Here is a 14615-nt window from a genome sequence, read left to right as displayed (position 1 = left end):
CGCAGCCAGCTGAGCAGTGGCCTGGATGCAGGCTGCAGCCCCCACTTGGCCCATGTCAGGGCCAACTCCCTGGCTGCTGTGGTCACTGGGCAAGGTGCTCTGATGCGGGGTTTCCTCCAAGATCCCAGGCCAAGGGTTGAATTTGCAGGGGTGGGGGAGGCGGGCAGCCCCATGCCTATGTGTGCAGGCTGCTGTCAGAAAAACAGAGCCGAGTAGAAGACACGCACGTGCACACACACACACAGCAAGTCCCATACACGTGCAGACACACACAGGCACGCAAGCACATGTGTGCACACCATACAACACACGGAGCAACAAATGCACATGTGTGCACACCTGCACATCCATGCACACAGAGAACACACACACACACACCTGCTCTGGGCTCTATTTTCTGCTTCTCATTGACTTCCCTCTGTGTCTGATTTGTACTTGAACTTGAAGGCATAGTCACACAAAGATGTTTCCTGCCAGCTTCTCCACCTCGAGGGGAAACCTCCTGTGTGTGTGTCGGTCAGCAGATCCGTCACATCACTTCTAGGGAGGCCCAGTGTTCTTTGTGTTGCTGGAAGCACCTGCTGACCCGCTGCTGCTAGAGACTAGCGAGAGAGGGTGGGGCAGTGTGCTCAAGGGCACCCCAAGGTCATGGGGATGGAGTGTGAGGAGCAGGGTGGCTCCGTCTTCCCTGGGACTGTCCGGTCCCCAGAGCCCAGCTTTTCTGCACAGCCTTCCCCCCTCCCCCAACCAAGAGCCAGAAATCAATACAAAAAAGATCTGGCTCAAAATTGTGGCTTTCAAAGGCGTCTTCAGAGACTTGCTGCAGGTAAGGCTGGGGGATGGGTTTGCAGATTGCTGCGTATGGAGGGGTTGGCGCTCTGGGCTCGAGCAAAGGAGACCCTTCAGACCTGGGGGCTGAATAGGAGATGAGACACCCACGCTCTGTCTGCAGGAACTTGGAGGCCCTGTGCTGGCCCAGGGGCGCTGGGATGAGGGTGAAAGGGGCAGTTCCTGGAGGCGCTGGAAATCAGTTTCCTCCTGCCGGCTGGTAATAGCGATGTGGGGTTCTCCCGTGCTGGTCTATGCTGAGAGCTCACCCCCGGCTCCCTGTGGGGACTCACCAGGGGCTGTTGCAGCTGCTTCTGCTTGTCTCCTGTGAAAAACCGAGCTAAACCAGGGGTCTGAGGACATGTGGGCTCCGAGGGGTTGAGTCCCAGCCATCTCCTCCCAAGCCACATCCTGACTGTCTTTACCGCCGGTTCCCTTGGCTGTTGGAGAGCTTGTTTCCTGGGAAGGACAGCTCATGTCCTGCTCAGCTGTCCAGGTCTCCAGGGCTGCTGAAGCAACTAACCATGAACCAGACTGCTTCAAGCAATGGACATGTGTTTGGCGGCCAGAGTGGTCAGGTCATCGGTCCTGAGGAGGCTTGAGGGGGTTCCTTCCTGCTCTTCCGGCTCCTGGTGCTGCCAGCCCCCCTGGCAGAGGCCACATCTGCTCCCTGCCCCCAGCTCTGCCTCCTCCAGGGTCATGGGGCCTCCCTGGCTCATGGCCATGTCCCCCTGCTCCCCTCACCCTTTCTCTGCCTCCTCCACAGTCATGGGGCCCCCTTCCTGCTGTGTCTCTGCTCTTCTTTTAATGACACTGGTCACTGGATTTGATATCCACCCGGGTAATCCAGATTGAACCTGGGTCATGGCAGTGAAAGTCTGGGATCCTGACCACTAGGCAACCAGCGCATTCCAGAATTACCTTCACTCCATCTGAAAAGACCGTTTTTCCAAATAAGGTTGCATTTGCAGGATCCTGGGTTTAGAACTGAGGCAGCTCTTTGGGGGCCCCTGTTCCACCCAGGCCAGGACTGACCGCCTGAGTCACACCCACTCCCTCGCTTGTTGGCACTCTCCTCTTGGCCCTGGAAGGAAGCCTCTGAGGTCAGCAGGACAGACACCAGCCCATTTTAAAGAAGAGGAAACTGAGGCCTAGAAATGTACAGCCGGCGGTAGGCGACCTGGGGCACGGGGAGCCCCGGCACAACCACTGGCTGGGTTAACCCAAGTGGATGTTCCTACCCATGAAGTGAAGGGCAGGTCCCTCAGGCCCCTTTGTGAGTAAATTCTGTGATGCCTTGACTTCGTGGTAAGTGACAGTGAGTGATCTGTGAAGAGTTTGATGACCACCCCCCACCCTGTCCCACCCAGGCCAGGCCGCCCCGTAGTCTCTATCATAGCAGCCATGCTACTGCTTTAAGATCTGGGTTTGGATACATCTGTCTGAGGTTCCTCGCCACACCCCCCGGCCCCCAGAGCCCAGCCTGCATCCTAACACTTGGAGGCCTGGGTTCCTGTTTAGGCGTTGCTATGGCAACCCTCTTTTGCCCACCCATGGATGACCTGAAGACTGGCGTCAATGATTCACCTATTAGCAGACTCATGGGGCAGCCGCTGACCCGGGCCCAGGCGCTGCCGCCCACGGGGCCCCAAACATTCCTTCCCGGAACCAGGAGATGCTGGCGCCACTCAGGGAACATGGGATCAAGTCCCCGCCCCACCAGCAAGACGGTCCTGGAGCCTTGCCCAGGGACGTGTCCCCCGCGGCCCTGTGCACTGGGGAGGGGGTGGGCAAGGGAAGGCCAGGGGGCCTCTGGGTCCCCACCACCCCCCAGGGGCACTCCCAGGCGGCTTTCTGAATCAGCTCCACCCTCCGTCTGTCCTCCCAGAGAGGAGAGTTGGGCCGTGCGTGCTGGCGGCTCCCCCGTCCCACTTGTGCTGAGAGCGAAGGAGAGGGGAGCAGCGGGGTGTGGTTTCTGTGTTTCTGTGAGCGTCCGTGAGGCCTGAGGTCAAGGGGAGGGGGGGTAGTGTCCATGTGACAGACTCAGTGCCCCAGACACCACCCCGCTCCCCGCATCGTGAGGACTCACACGTTTCGGGGTTGGCATGTTTTGGGGTGAATCTGCTGGGGGATGGTGGTAACTGTGGGTCTCAGGAAGCTGGCTGGGACCTGTCCTGGGAGGGCAGGGACTCACCACCGTGACCTCATGGACAGGGGAAGCGTTGTCTCTGCCCCTGGCCTGGCCACTCAGCCGGCCCCATGAGCCTTCACTGTGCCCGACAGTCAGGGGGACCTGTGGAGTGTTGTCTGGACACGGAGGGGTCTTGGGGGGGGCAGCAGGGTGGAAAGGATGGGAAGGGGGTGCCCAAGGCCCCCCTTTTGTGAGGGTATGGGGCCTGCCCTTGTCCTTCCCCTGCCCTGCCGGGCAGCACTCTCTCAGCTCCAGGCCCCCTGACTGCACTGGCCCCCACTCCTGAGTTGGGGTGTCGTGGGTGATGGAGTTGGGGTGGGGGAGGGGAGCTGGGGGCGACCCTGGGTGAGTCCACGGGTGACTGGTGACTTCCCTCCTGCACTCGGAACATGGGGGAGCCGGGGACACGAGGTCACGCCCCCCTACCTCCTTGTGGGAGCCCCCACTGGGCTCTCAGTGTCCACTTCCTGAGGTCGCCCGGAGCCCCCCCTCGCTCCCTGAGCTTCAGGCCGGCCCTCCCTCCACCCACACTGGGCATCTCCATACCCGCCCTCCTCTGGCTAACTAAAGGAGATTTAGGGCAAGCGGATACTCTCAGGCCCCTGAACTCAGAGAGAGAGAGGATTTCCCATCCGGAAAACAAGGAGATGCAAGTCCTTAGTCAAAGCCAGCCTCCTCCGCAGCCAATTCAATTCAGGGCTGGTGGGCGGCAGCGAGGTGGGCATCAGTCCTCGGGTGTGGCCGGAACTTGGCCCACACGCCTGACCGTGGGACTGAAGGACGGGAGACCCCACCCCGCAGGGTGCAGCCCAACTGCCTCCCCCCACCGCAGTGGAGCAGGGACCCGACCTCTCCTCCGGGGAGTCCAGGGGAGGGGACGGGAGAGCCGGGCACCAAGGTGGTAAGAGAGCAGCTCGGGCCCAGGTGGTTTGTGGGGGCGGCTCACCTGTCCTGAGCCCCGCCCTCCACGTGCAGCGCAGGGGCTGTGGCCACCGAGCCGTGGGCATGAGTGGCCTGGGGCAACGTCCAGCCGCCGTGTCCACACAATCCCGTGGCCGCTTCCTGCTTCTGTCTTGGTGTCACACCGCTTGAGCCTGACTTGGACCAGCGGCCACATGGAGAGGCCCCCCAGGGCAAGCCTTGACAGGGTGGGGGGCAGACCTGCCCGCTCCCCGTTTGGGGGCCGCCCCCAGGGATGCCCATATGCAGAGCCTGTGTTCCTGGGTCCGACCACTGCTGAGGGCGCTGCATCCGTGACTGCGTGGCTCCTTGCTGCCCCGGGTTTGCCCTTTGGAATTTAAGCTGCCTAATCCTCCATCCGGACCCTGCTTTCTAGAGCAGCACTTGGCCGGCCAGGCTAGGCCTTGCCCCCGGGAATGAGGGTCTGCACTGCACACTCGCGGGTGGGGTGCTGCCCGGCCCTTGGGACGCTCCCCAGGGTCGATGCCGAGGTGGACCGCACTTTAGCAGTGAGGCGGCTCCGAGTGTGGCCTGCGGTGTTAGGGCTGCAGGTGGTCCTCCCTGGTCCACAGCCCCCGGTGGCCCAGGGCCTGCATTCTGACCAGAGAGCGGGGAAGAAGATGAGGGACATCTATGGGTCCGCTCCTGGTCACTCCCCTGGTTTGGTAGGGCTTTGTGGGCTCTTCCCCTGGGGGGCCTACCCCCTCCGAGTGGCCCAGCTCATTCAGGCCGGCTCTTTTCTCCTCTGAACTTGGGCAGCTGGAAGACTGCAGCCCCGGACTGGCAGAGAAATCCCCGTGGCCCCTCCCAGTGTGGGCGGCGGGAGGGGGTCTGACGGCGGAGCGGGAAGTGGCCCCCCAAACCAGCCAGCTGGGAAAGCCCCGACTGAGAAAGAGCTGGGGGTTCACCCAGAAACTCCTCTGCCCACCCTCCCCCATCCCAGAGGGGGTCCCCAGAGGGAAGCCGTCGGAAAGATTGGGTTCTTGTGGCCCCTGTGGAGTACATGGCGATACTGCGGCCCCCACATTTCCTGCCTGGACACCCCACCCACTATGGCTTCTCCTTCCTCCCCCGGCCCCTCTGGGGGGCTCTGTTCCTGGTTGGTGGGGAGTGGGGGAGGGGAAACAGAGCCCCTCAGCCAGCAGCTGACACAGAGGCCCCTCAGGGGACTGTGGGTGGTTAGATGCTGGGTCAGCCTGAGCTATTAGCCCTTGTAGGGGGAGAGCTGAGTCCCTGTCTCTAGGGCCAGCAGGTCTGGGTGGAGCCTGGAGCTTTGGGCTGCTTGCCTCAGCTTCTGAATCTGTCAAATGGAATGCTGACACTGACTTCGTGGGCCGGCCCAGCACCCAGGGGCCACCCAGCGGCCAGAGCAAACCCCACCAGCCAAGGAAGTTCCTTCACAATGCTTGCTGGAAACTCATGGCTCACACCTGGGCACCCACGTAGCCCCTTGAGGTGACCCTTGCTCTCCAAACCAGCCCTGCACACCCTCACTATTGGAACTCAGATCCACACAGGCGTCGAGATCTGAGCACAGAGCCAAGCCCTGGAAGAGGCCCTGGAACAAGGCAAACACAGGGAGACTGTTGTTCGAGGAGCCGTCGAATCCTGCTGGACGTGGGAGGCCCAGCGCCCCCTGAGGAGGAAGAAAGCCTGTCCTTGGACCCGCAAGGTCCCCACTTCCTTCCTGTCCCAGGCTTGGTCCAGTCACACTCTGCCCCAGCCACGCTGCCCCTTGTAGACTTCTGCCCCGGGACACTGGCATGCTCTGCCCCTCTGGTGGGGGGGCCCTTGTGCATGGCTCCCTCCCTCCCAGCCCAAGCTCCTTGGCTGGACCACCTTCCCTGAGCGCCCCATCTAGGCAGCACCCTTCCTACCCCTTCAAGCACCCCGTACTTTGATGGCTCAGAGTTCCCCTCTTCAAAGGACCTGAGCCCCATGAGCATAGCAGTGGGCCTATCTGCTTCACTGCCACATCTCTGGGGCTTCAGGCAGATTGCTGCACGCAGGTGCCCTGTAAGTGCTGGGAACAAATGAATGAACGAACAGACAAACGAATGAACGCGGTGATGGTCAGAGGTGGAAGGTGACAGAGTCAGAGGCCCAGCAAGTCCTGGAAATTCCCACGGGAAGGACAGCCCTGCCAGCCTCCCTTCACCTCAATGCGAGAACCTCCTCCCAGCTCCGTGGTCTCAACCCTGGCTGATTCTCAATACTCGGGGAGCTTTTAAAACCACTGATCCTGGCCGCCCTTCTGCCTCCTCATTTGGACATATTCCAGCTGGGCCTCCACAGGTATGTAAAAAACCCTCAGATGGTTCTCCGTGCAGGTGGGGTCAAGGACCCGGGTTAGGCTTTATTTCACTTCTCGACCAGTTAGAGGGGCATTTAGGTGACTTGGCAGGTCTGGGAGGTCTCATCAGACATTCTCTCTCTTCTCAAAAAAATGTTTTGGCTGTGCTGGGCCTTCGTTGCTGCACACAGATTTTCTCTAGTTGTGGCAAGTGGGGGCTGCTCTCTAGCCCCCAAGCCTTCTTCTCTGAGAAGCCTCATGGTACGCGGGCTTCTCATTGCAGTGGCTTCTCTTGTTGCGGCTTTCGGGCCCCAGAGTGAGGGTGTGGGTAGTTATAGTGTGTGGGCTTAGTTGTCCTGAGGCAGGTGGGATCTTTCTGGACCAGGGGTCGAACCCGTGTCCCCTGTGAGTCACTGGACCACCAGGGAAGTCCAGCCATTCACTCTTGAGTATGAATTAGTGGGGGGCGGGGGGTAATCCTGCTTCTTTTTCCCAGTGCTGTGCTGGGTTAGGCAGGTGAGGCGGTGGGACATTTCCTGGGTGGGAGAGAGAAAAAGGGAAGGTAGTGTTGGGACAGAAAGCCCTTGGCAGGGCGTGTTTGGGTACGGGAAGGCTTGGAGGTGAGGAGGAAAGGAGGCAACGTTTGAAACCTTGAAGGAGGGTGCTTCTGATTCCCAGTTTCTCGGGTGTTTCTCAGGACCTCGCCCCTCCCCCAGGGCAGAGCGGGCTTTCCTGCCCAGCGCGGGGGCCCTGGGGGCTCCTGGCTGAGGCTGACGACCCCATGATGACAGTCAGGCTGATGGCAGGGCCTGGCTGGCTTCACGCTCTGCTCTGTCACAGGGGTGAGGCTGGCAGAGCCTCCATGGCCGTTCCTGAGCTTTCTCTAGTCCCAGGACCCCACGTCTCTGCAGTGTAGATGCACACAACCCACATCCCAGGAGACAGTGCTGGCGGCTGGCTGAGCCCACTCCTGCCCATCATGCAAACACAGTCCCTCACTCACGCCTGTCCTCGGCCTCCTGTGGGCCCAACCCGGGTGAGGTCTGTCGGCCTGTAAACACAGGTGTGCATGTGCCCACACACACACGTGCAAGCATGTGGAAGCCAAAGGGTGAGGTCATCCGATGCCGCCACCTGAGCCCTGGGCAGCTGGGATCCGTGCCGCTGTCACTCGGGACCAGAGGACTCCTCACCTAGGCTTCTCGGTCTGCAACGCCCTGCCCACCTGTGGTTTGACCTTGGTGATGACCTGCAGCCACGGTTGTCCAGGCGAATCCCTGCACTGGCAGCGTTTCTGACTCTGCGGCGGCCTTGAAACTGCTGGGTGGGGCTGGGTTCTAACAACGCTGCTGGGTGACACCGTGCCTGCTGGTCTTGGGACTCTGCCCGAGAGGTGGGGTTACCCTGGCACAGAAGGGGAAGATGGGGGCCCCATAGCCCGTGGTCCCCGGGTGTTCAGAGACGCGCAGACCTTCCTGGTCACACCACACCTGCTATCCAGGTAAATCTCCCCAGGGGGCCCCTGGGAATGGATGAACCACACCCCCATCTCAGTGCCTCGGTGTCTGCGGATCACGTACTTTACAAACTGCTGACCTTGAGCAGGTTGCACGGTCACCATCAACAGCAGCTGAAGCTGAGACCTAGGAGGAGTCTGGGAGGAGCCTGTGCAGGAGCGGACTGTGCAGGAGCTGCTCCTTGCAGGGGAAGGGTGATAACCATAAACTGAGTCTGAAAGCAACAAATCCAAACTAGTGAGTTTAATGCATTCCCCCCATTTTAAAATTCAGTGAAATGTTCTTAATTAGCATGTTCTCTATCTTCGCATTAACAGCCTGGCAGCTGGCACATGCATCCTGCGTGCGGGGCTCTCTGCTGAACTGCAGGGATGGGTGAGACTGAGAACAGGGGAGTCCTGAGTCCTGCCTGCTGGGGAGGAAGCAGTGTGGCCAGGTTGCCCAGCAAAGCCATCAACGTGGGGTGGCAGGCCGAGGGTTCTATGTGGGTGGAGTTGGGGTCCGGCCTATTCCACACGCCCAGTGGGGTGTCCAGCTTTTGGCCAAGTCGTCTGGCCTCACTGGGCCTCAGTCTCATCATCTGGTCAGTGGGAATCCCAGTGCACTCGTGGGGTTTGGGAACCAGACAGAACCCTGCAGGCCTATGGTGAAGGGTTAGCCTGGGGAGAGGGAGGGTTGGTTTTTTGGGGCCAGGAAAGGGGGGGGTGTGGACACCAGAGAACTTCTGGGGGGTAGGCTTGGTTCTCTTGGGCACAGGGCCAGAGCTGGCAGAGTCTCCATGGCCATTCCTGAGCTTTCCCTAGTACCAGGACCCCACGTCTCTGCAGTGTAGACACACACAATCCACACCGCAGGAGATAGTGCTGGCGGCTGGCTGACACCACTCCTTCCCATCCTAAAAACACAGTCCCTCACTCACGCCTGTCCTCAGCCTGTCCTTGGCCTCCTGTAGGCCCAACCCGGCTGAAGTCTGTCAACCTGTAGACACAGGCGTGCACGTGCCCACATACACATGTGCAAGAGTGTGGAAGCCAGAGGGTGAAGTCATCCAGTGCAGCCACCTGAGCCCTAGGCTGCCCAGACCCAAGCTGATTGTCACTTGACTAAGTTGTCACAGACCTGCCTTTGGTTCAACAAAACAGGCTGGAGGAGACTCAGCCACCCACCCTGCCACATTCAGTGGGGAGAGACAGTGCAACACCTTCATGTCCACTGAGGTGGGGTCCATGTGGCCTGGGACTGAGTGTGCGTGCATGTGTGTGTATGTGTGTGCATGTGTGTATCTGTACCGTGTGCCCATGTGTATTTTTGTACTACCTTCATGCACGTACATGCATGTGTGCATGTTTGTGTGTGTGTGTGTGTACACACCTACGGATGTGTGCCCCTGTTCCATGACACTGACCAAGCCCTCCTTCAGAACGCGGTGCTCAGAGTGGCTGCAGCCTGAGTTTTCACAGGGGTCATTTATGGCCCGTGGGTCCCCCTGAAGCCTCGCCTGTGTTTCTGAATGTGCCTGTGTGCAGGAGGCCTTGTGCTCAGAACACACAGAGCTTGGTCAGCTGGGTAGGTAATGTGCACTGGTCACTGGACACAGTTCACCCTGTGAATCCAGGCAGACTACTGGATTCATTCATTTACCCATTCATCGGTTCACCAGTGGTTTATTGAGCATTTGCCGCATACTAGGCTGGCCTGGTTTAGGAAGGCAGGTCCTTGTCATTGGAACACACTCTACTGGGGATGGGAAGGAGATGGAAGAGGAAGGGTGTAGATGGGGCATAAATGGAAAGATACAAGGAAACTGACACCTTAATCAGACCTAGGGTGGAGGGAGACATGTGGCCCCCGGCATCCATTCCTGCAGCAGTCAGGACAGACTTCTTGTGGTGCATAACAAGCACGCCCCAAGCTCAGTGCCTTAGAGCCTCGTCTCTGAGGCTGGGGCCCAGGGCTTAGTTCTGGTTGCTGCTGTCTGGCCTCACAGTGTGGCATTATCATTTCATCTTCAGCGCCTCTTCCTGAGAAGGGGACTCTGTCCCTGGTCTGAGGTGGGTCATGAGTGAAGAAGAGGGAAGCAGGGCTCATGGTCTCCTGCCTGAGTCTGGCGCCATGGCAGCCAGCGAGGTTCAAGGGGAAGGGGGGCTGGCCCACCTCTCGTGCTGGAGGAGCTGCAGGGTCATGCTCCAGAGAGCAGGACGCAGGAAGGCCCGGGAGGAGAGGCGCAGTTCTCCCGCCCCAGGGCTCTTTACACCTCTGTGCAGATGGCTGGCCCTTAACCTCTCCCTGCCTTGGGTTTTGCAGCTGAGCCCGGAGCCCAGACAGGGATGGTGCATCTCCCTGCCCCAGGGTCACGGTGACTCAGTTTTGAGTCTCTTGTCGGGACTTTCCAGGCTCTCCCTCCCCTCCCACTGCTCTGTGCTTGTTACAACACAGAAGGGGCCTGCATTTGGGAGGTGCTGGGTGGATTCTCCCTCTCGAGTCACCTGTGGGTGGTGGGTGTGGCTGGGTGGCTCTGCGGCCTGGTCCCAGCCTGTCTCTGCTCTGCTCTGTCACCGTTGGCCGAGGGCCTGCAGGGATGCTCGCCACAGGGACCTGTCTGTGCTCGCGACACAGCCAGGTGAGGTCGGAGAGGACACAGCTGACCACAGGAGCGGGCATGGGGAGCACGGGTGCTGATGGAATCTTCCTGAATCTTCCTGAGCTTGACCCCTGCTCTCTGTTATGCGGCCTTGGACTCTGGGATCCTCGAGGCAGGTTTGCCAGGGATGGGGTGGTTCTTGGGCCAAGCCCAACACATTCTGGGCCCTTTCTTGTCAGGGCTGAGTGTGAACGGGGAGGAAGGGAGCCTTGGCATGCCTGGTCCCTGCTCTCCATGTAGAGCCCTGCAGGGGTGGGGGGCACGGGGCTGACAGGACAGCATCCGACACCCCCATCCCTGGACTGGCTCAGACGTCTGCCCTTACCCCGCTCTGGGAGACCCCCTGTGAGACGTCCAGCAGGACAGCGAAGGAACAGCCCCTGGGTGCCCGGCAGTGGGGGTCTGGGGCGGGGGGGCGCTAGGACTGGCAGTGGCAGGGGCAGGATCCTCAGCTTCTGGAACTTGCTGCTCTCTTTGCTATTGAAATGGGTTGTGGGAAGGAGGCCATCTGTGTCGAGGCTGGAGGGAGCTTCTGTCTCATAGGCCCCCCGTCACCCTTCACACAGACCACCCAGCCCAGCCTCTGTCAGGGCGGTGCAGAGCTGTCCCCTCCACATGTAACCAGCTGGACCCCCAGGGCCCCAGGGCTGAGGGGAGGGGCGTGGCTCTCCAGGTGTCAGGACCGCTGCAGGCAAGGCTGAGTGGCGGGCTCTGCACATGCGCTTGACCCCCACAAGGTGAAGGGCAGGGCTGCCGAAGCCTCCCTGTCCTCTTTTGATGAAAAGGGCTGGCAAAGAAAAGAAAAAGGAAACCAGGAGCCCAGGAAGCCAGCTGCGAGGAGGAGGTGGGAGCAGTCTGTTCCATCTTGGCAACACCAAGCTCAACCTGGTTTCCAAGGACGCTGAACAGCCCAGGAGAGGATGCGGGTCCCGAGCGGCAACCTTCGAAAGCTGAGCACGTGTTGTCCAAGGGCACAGACTTGCTCCAAGTATGTAAATGAGGCCCGGAGATCTAACCCACAGCACCATGATTATAGTCAACAGGACTGCATTATGAACTTTAAAGTTGCTGAGAGATTGGATCTCAATTGTTCTCACCATACACGAAAAATAATAACTATGTGAGGAGACAGAGGTGTTAGCCAATACATCATGTTGCTACATTGAGACATATCAAATCAATACATTGTATACCTTAAACTTATACAATATTATATGATGATTATAAATTAATTTTAAATAAAGAAAACAGAGTGCACCTTGGAATGGGGATGGGACTGGGGTTGTCTGTAGGGGTCTCTGGATAAAGCATTTCCGTGGGGAGATGGAGAATGCCATCTGCCACTGGCAGATGAAGAACCAGGAGAGCCTAAGGATGAGTTTCCTTGTAGAGAAGTCTAGAAGCCCCAGGACAGGGAGGCAGCACTGACAGGGGGGCTGCCTTGCAACCACTCATGTTTCCCCAGGTGCCTCACCTGTCTCCTCCTCTTTGGATTCTAAGGCAATATTCTGGCTTCCTTCCACCCATCTGAGCAGGGCCAGTGGCAGGAACATTGTTGCTAGCTATGGGGCTTTGGCAGGTTATCAAAGCTCTCTATGTCTCCGTTTCCTTTTCTGTGAAGTGGCACTATCTCAGATAATTGTTTTAAATATTAAAAGGAGACATAAAACATTTAGCATACTTACTCAGCCTAGAGTCAGTCTTCAATGAATCGAAACAGCATGAGCTTCATCATCATTACCTCCATCATCACCATTACCATTGCCATCCTCATCACCTTCATTATCACCATCACCATCACCACCATCATTATCACTATCACCATCATTACTATCACCATCACCATCACCACCATCATCATGATCACCACCATCATCACTATCACCATCACCATTATCATCATCACTATTATCACATCACCATCACCACCATCATCACCATCACCACCACCATCACCACCATCATCACTATCATCATCAGCACCGTCGTCACAATCACCATCATCATCACCTTCATTATCACCACCATCATCCCCTTCATCATCAGCATCACCACCACCATCATCACTATCACCATCACCACCATCATCACCATCATCACTATCACCATCACCATCATCACTATCACCATCACCATTATCATCATCACTATTACCACATCACCATCACCACCATCACCACCATCACCACCATCATCACCATCACCACCACCATCATCACTATCACCATCACCATCATCACTATTACCACATCACCATCACCACCATCATCCCCAACACCACTACCACCATCATCACTACCACCATCACCATCATTGCTGGGTCAGTTTGCCAGAATGCTTAGTACTCATCTGGCAGTTTAGGCCAGGGTACAAAGTAGAGAGTGCAAGAGAGAAGGCAGACCAAAGACTGACCTTATAGAAAAATCCAACCACAGATTAATCTTAGGGTGGGGGCTGGAGTGGGTGGAGAGGAGGAAGGTAGGATTAACATGTGAGTGGATTCTGAATTCCATCACTGAGCAGGGATCCATGGTGGACCTTTTGAAAGTTAAGGTGCTGCATACAGTGTGCTAGGTAGGCCCATCAGAATCAAGCTCCTTGAGACGAGGGAGTCAGGAGGGTTGGAGGACACTGGGCTGCCCAGAGGAGTAAGAGATGGGAAAGAGGATTAAGAATCCTTTGTTACGAGGCTCTCAGTTCAGTGAGAGTCATACGCAGTGCACAGTAAACAGACTGTGTGTACACCTGTGTGTGTATCTGTGTACGCAGTGTGTATAGAGGTATGTTCATGTGTGAGTCTGTGTATGTGTGTATCTGTGTGTGGTGTGTGTCTCAGGGGCAGGGGGCAGGTTAAGCCACAGGGCAAGGAGGGAGGGGTTATGATGACGGTGGGGCCATCGGGTGCAGGAGGCTGACTGAGGGGTGTGGCCAGGCTGGGGCCCTTGGGTCCTCTAGGAGCAAGGGTGTCTATTGGCAGCATCCTTGGGGAAGTCTGACCTGGAAACACAGGCATGGGCGGGCTGGGCGGGGCAAGCACCTAGGAGATGGAAGAGGCAGTTGGGTGACCGTCTCCATGGGGGTGGACCCTGCTCTGTGCTCTGCGCAGGGGCCTGTCCGACCTCTGGCAGCCTCCCCTCCTCATAGCCCAAGCCACCTGCACGGCCTGAGGTTGCATTTGTGCATCGACTCAGCCGGGCCCTGAGGTTCCCCCACACTGAGGTCAGGACTAGCTGTGTACCTTAGGAGGTGTGTGTGTGAGAATAGGATCATGTGCAACTTACGTCCACTGATGTGTGAACATATTCATGAGCATATGAGTGTGCCTTGATGTGCAAGTATGTATGCATGTGAGTGTGTACATGTGTGCTTGTGTCCATGAGCATGTGACCGTGTGTGTGTGACTGTGTGTGTGTATGTGTGTGTATGCACATTCATGAGCTGGCTGCGCACTGGGAAGTAGATACCATTCCTGAACCCAGGCACTGGGTCTTTGCAGGGAAATCAACACATTTGTGAACCCTCAACATTAACCCAATATTAGCTAAATATTGAGCTTTCTGGGGCCACATGGGAAGGTTTTGGGGGCAAATCACAGTCTCTACCCTTCTAGGATGCAGCCAGGGGTCAACCTCACATCTCGGTGAAACAGTCGGTCCCCTCTGGGCTGGCCCCCATCTCTGCAGCAGCCTGGGGGAGTCAGTTTCACCTCTGTGGGTCATTTCAACATGTAGATCTGCAGGCGGCGGGGACTCCTTCCAGGGTATCTTAGTGGAAGGTGGCTGTTGGGAGTTGGCGGCCCTGGCAGATGGAGTGCAGGAGGGTGCTGGGGCCCTGTGCTAGGTGGGGCACTACAGACAGGTTCTGTGCAGCTGGTTTTAATGGCAGGGTGCCTGCCGGCTGAGTGGCACTCGTGAGGGTTAAATGCAGGGTGGTCCCTGAGCACGGGCTGCAGCTATCCCACCGGCCACTCTGGAGGTAGAACGGGTCCCCAGGGCCCCCAAGGCATCTCAGCACACACCCAACCATGACTTCATGGCAAGTGATTGTCATCCAGGGATGTGGAGGGCAGAGGGTATCCGTGGTACACTCATGTTCCTCAGAGGTCCTCATGGTCCAGCAGAGGTGATGGTGGGAACAACCCCGGCATGAGTGTCTCGTGCCTGGATGGCCTGGCTGCATGACCTC

The 14615-nt window shown here is 58.1% G+C and overlaps 1 long non-coding RNA gene across 1 annotated transcript; it reads left to right on the top strand.

Moving 5' to 3' along the window:
• Nucleotides 1–9633: 9633 nt before the first annotated feature.
• Nucleotides 9634–11687, top strand: LOC122675796. Its single transcript, XR_006335347.1, has 2 exons — nt 9634–10546; nt 11216–11687. It is a non-coding gene; the product is annotated as an uncharacterized LOC122675796 (long non-coding RNA).
• The last annotated feature ends 2928 nt before the right edge of the window (nt 11688–14615 follow it).

The sequence above is a fragment of the Cervus elaphus genome, chromosome 19, assembly GCF_910594005.1.
Source record: "Cervus elaphus chromosome 19, mCerEla1.1, whole genome shotgun sequence".
In the NCBI taxonomy this organism is placed as follows: domain Eukaryota; kingdom Metazoa; phylum Chordata; class Mammalia; order Artiodactyla; family Cervidae; genus Cervus; species Cervus elaphus.
Note: the sequence above shows the minus strand (reverse complement) of the source record. Positions and strands in the feature narration are given on the sequence as shown.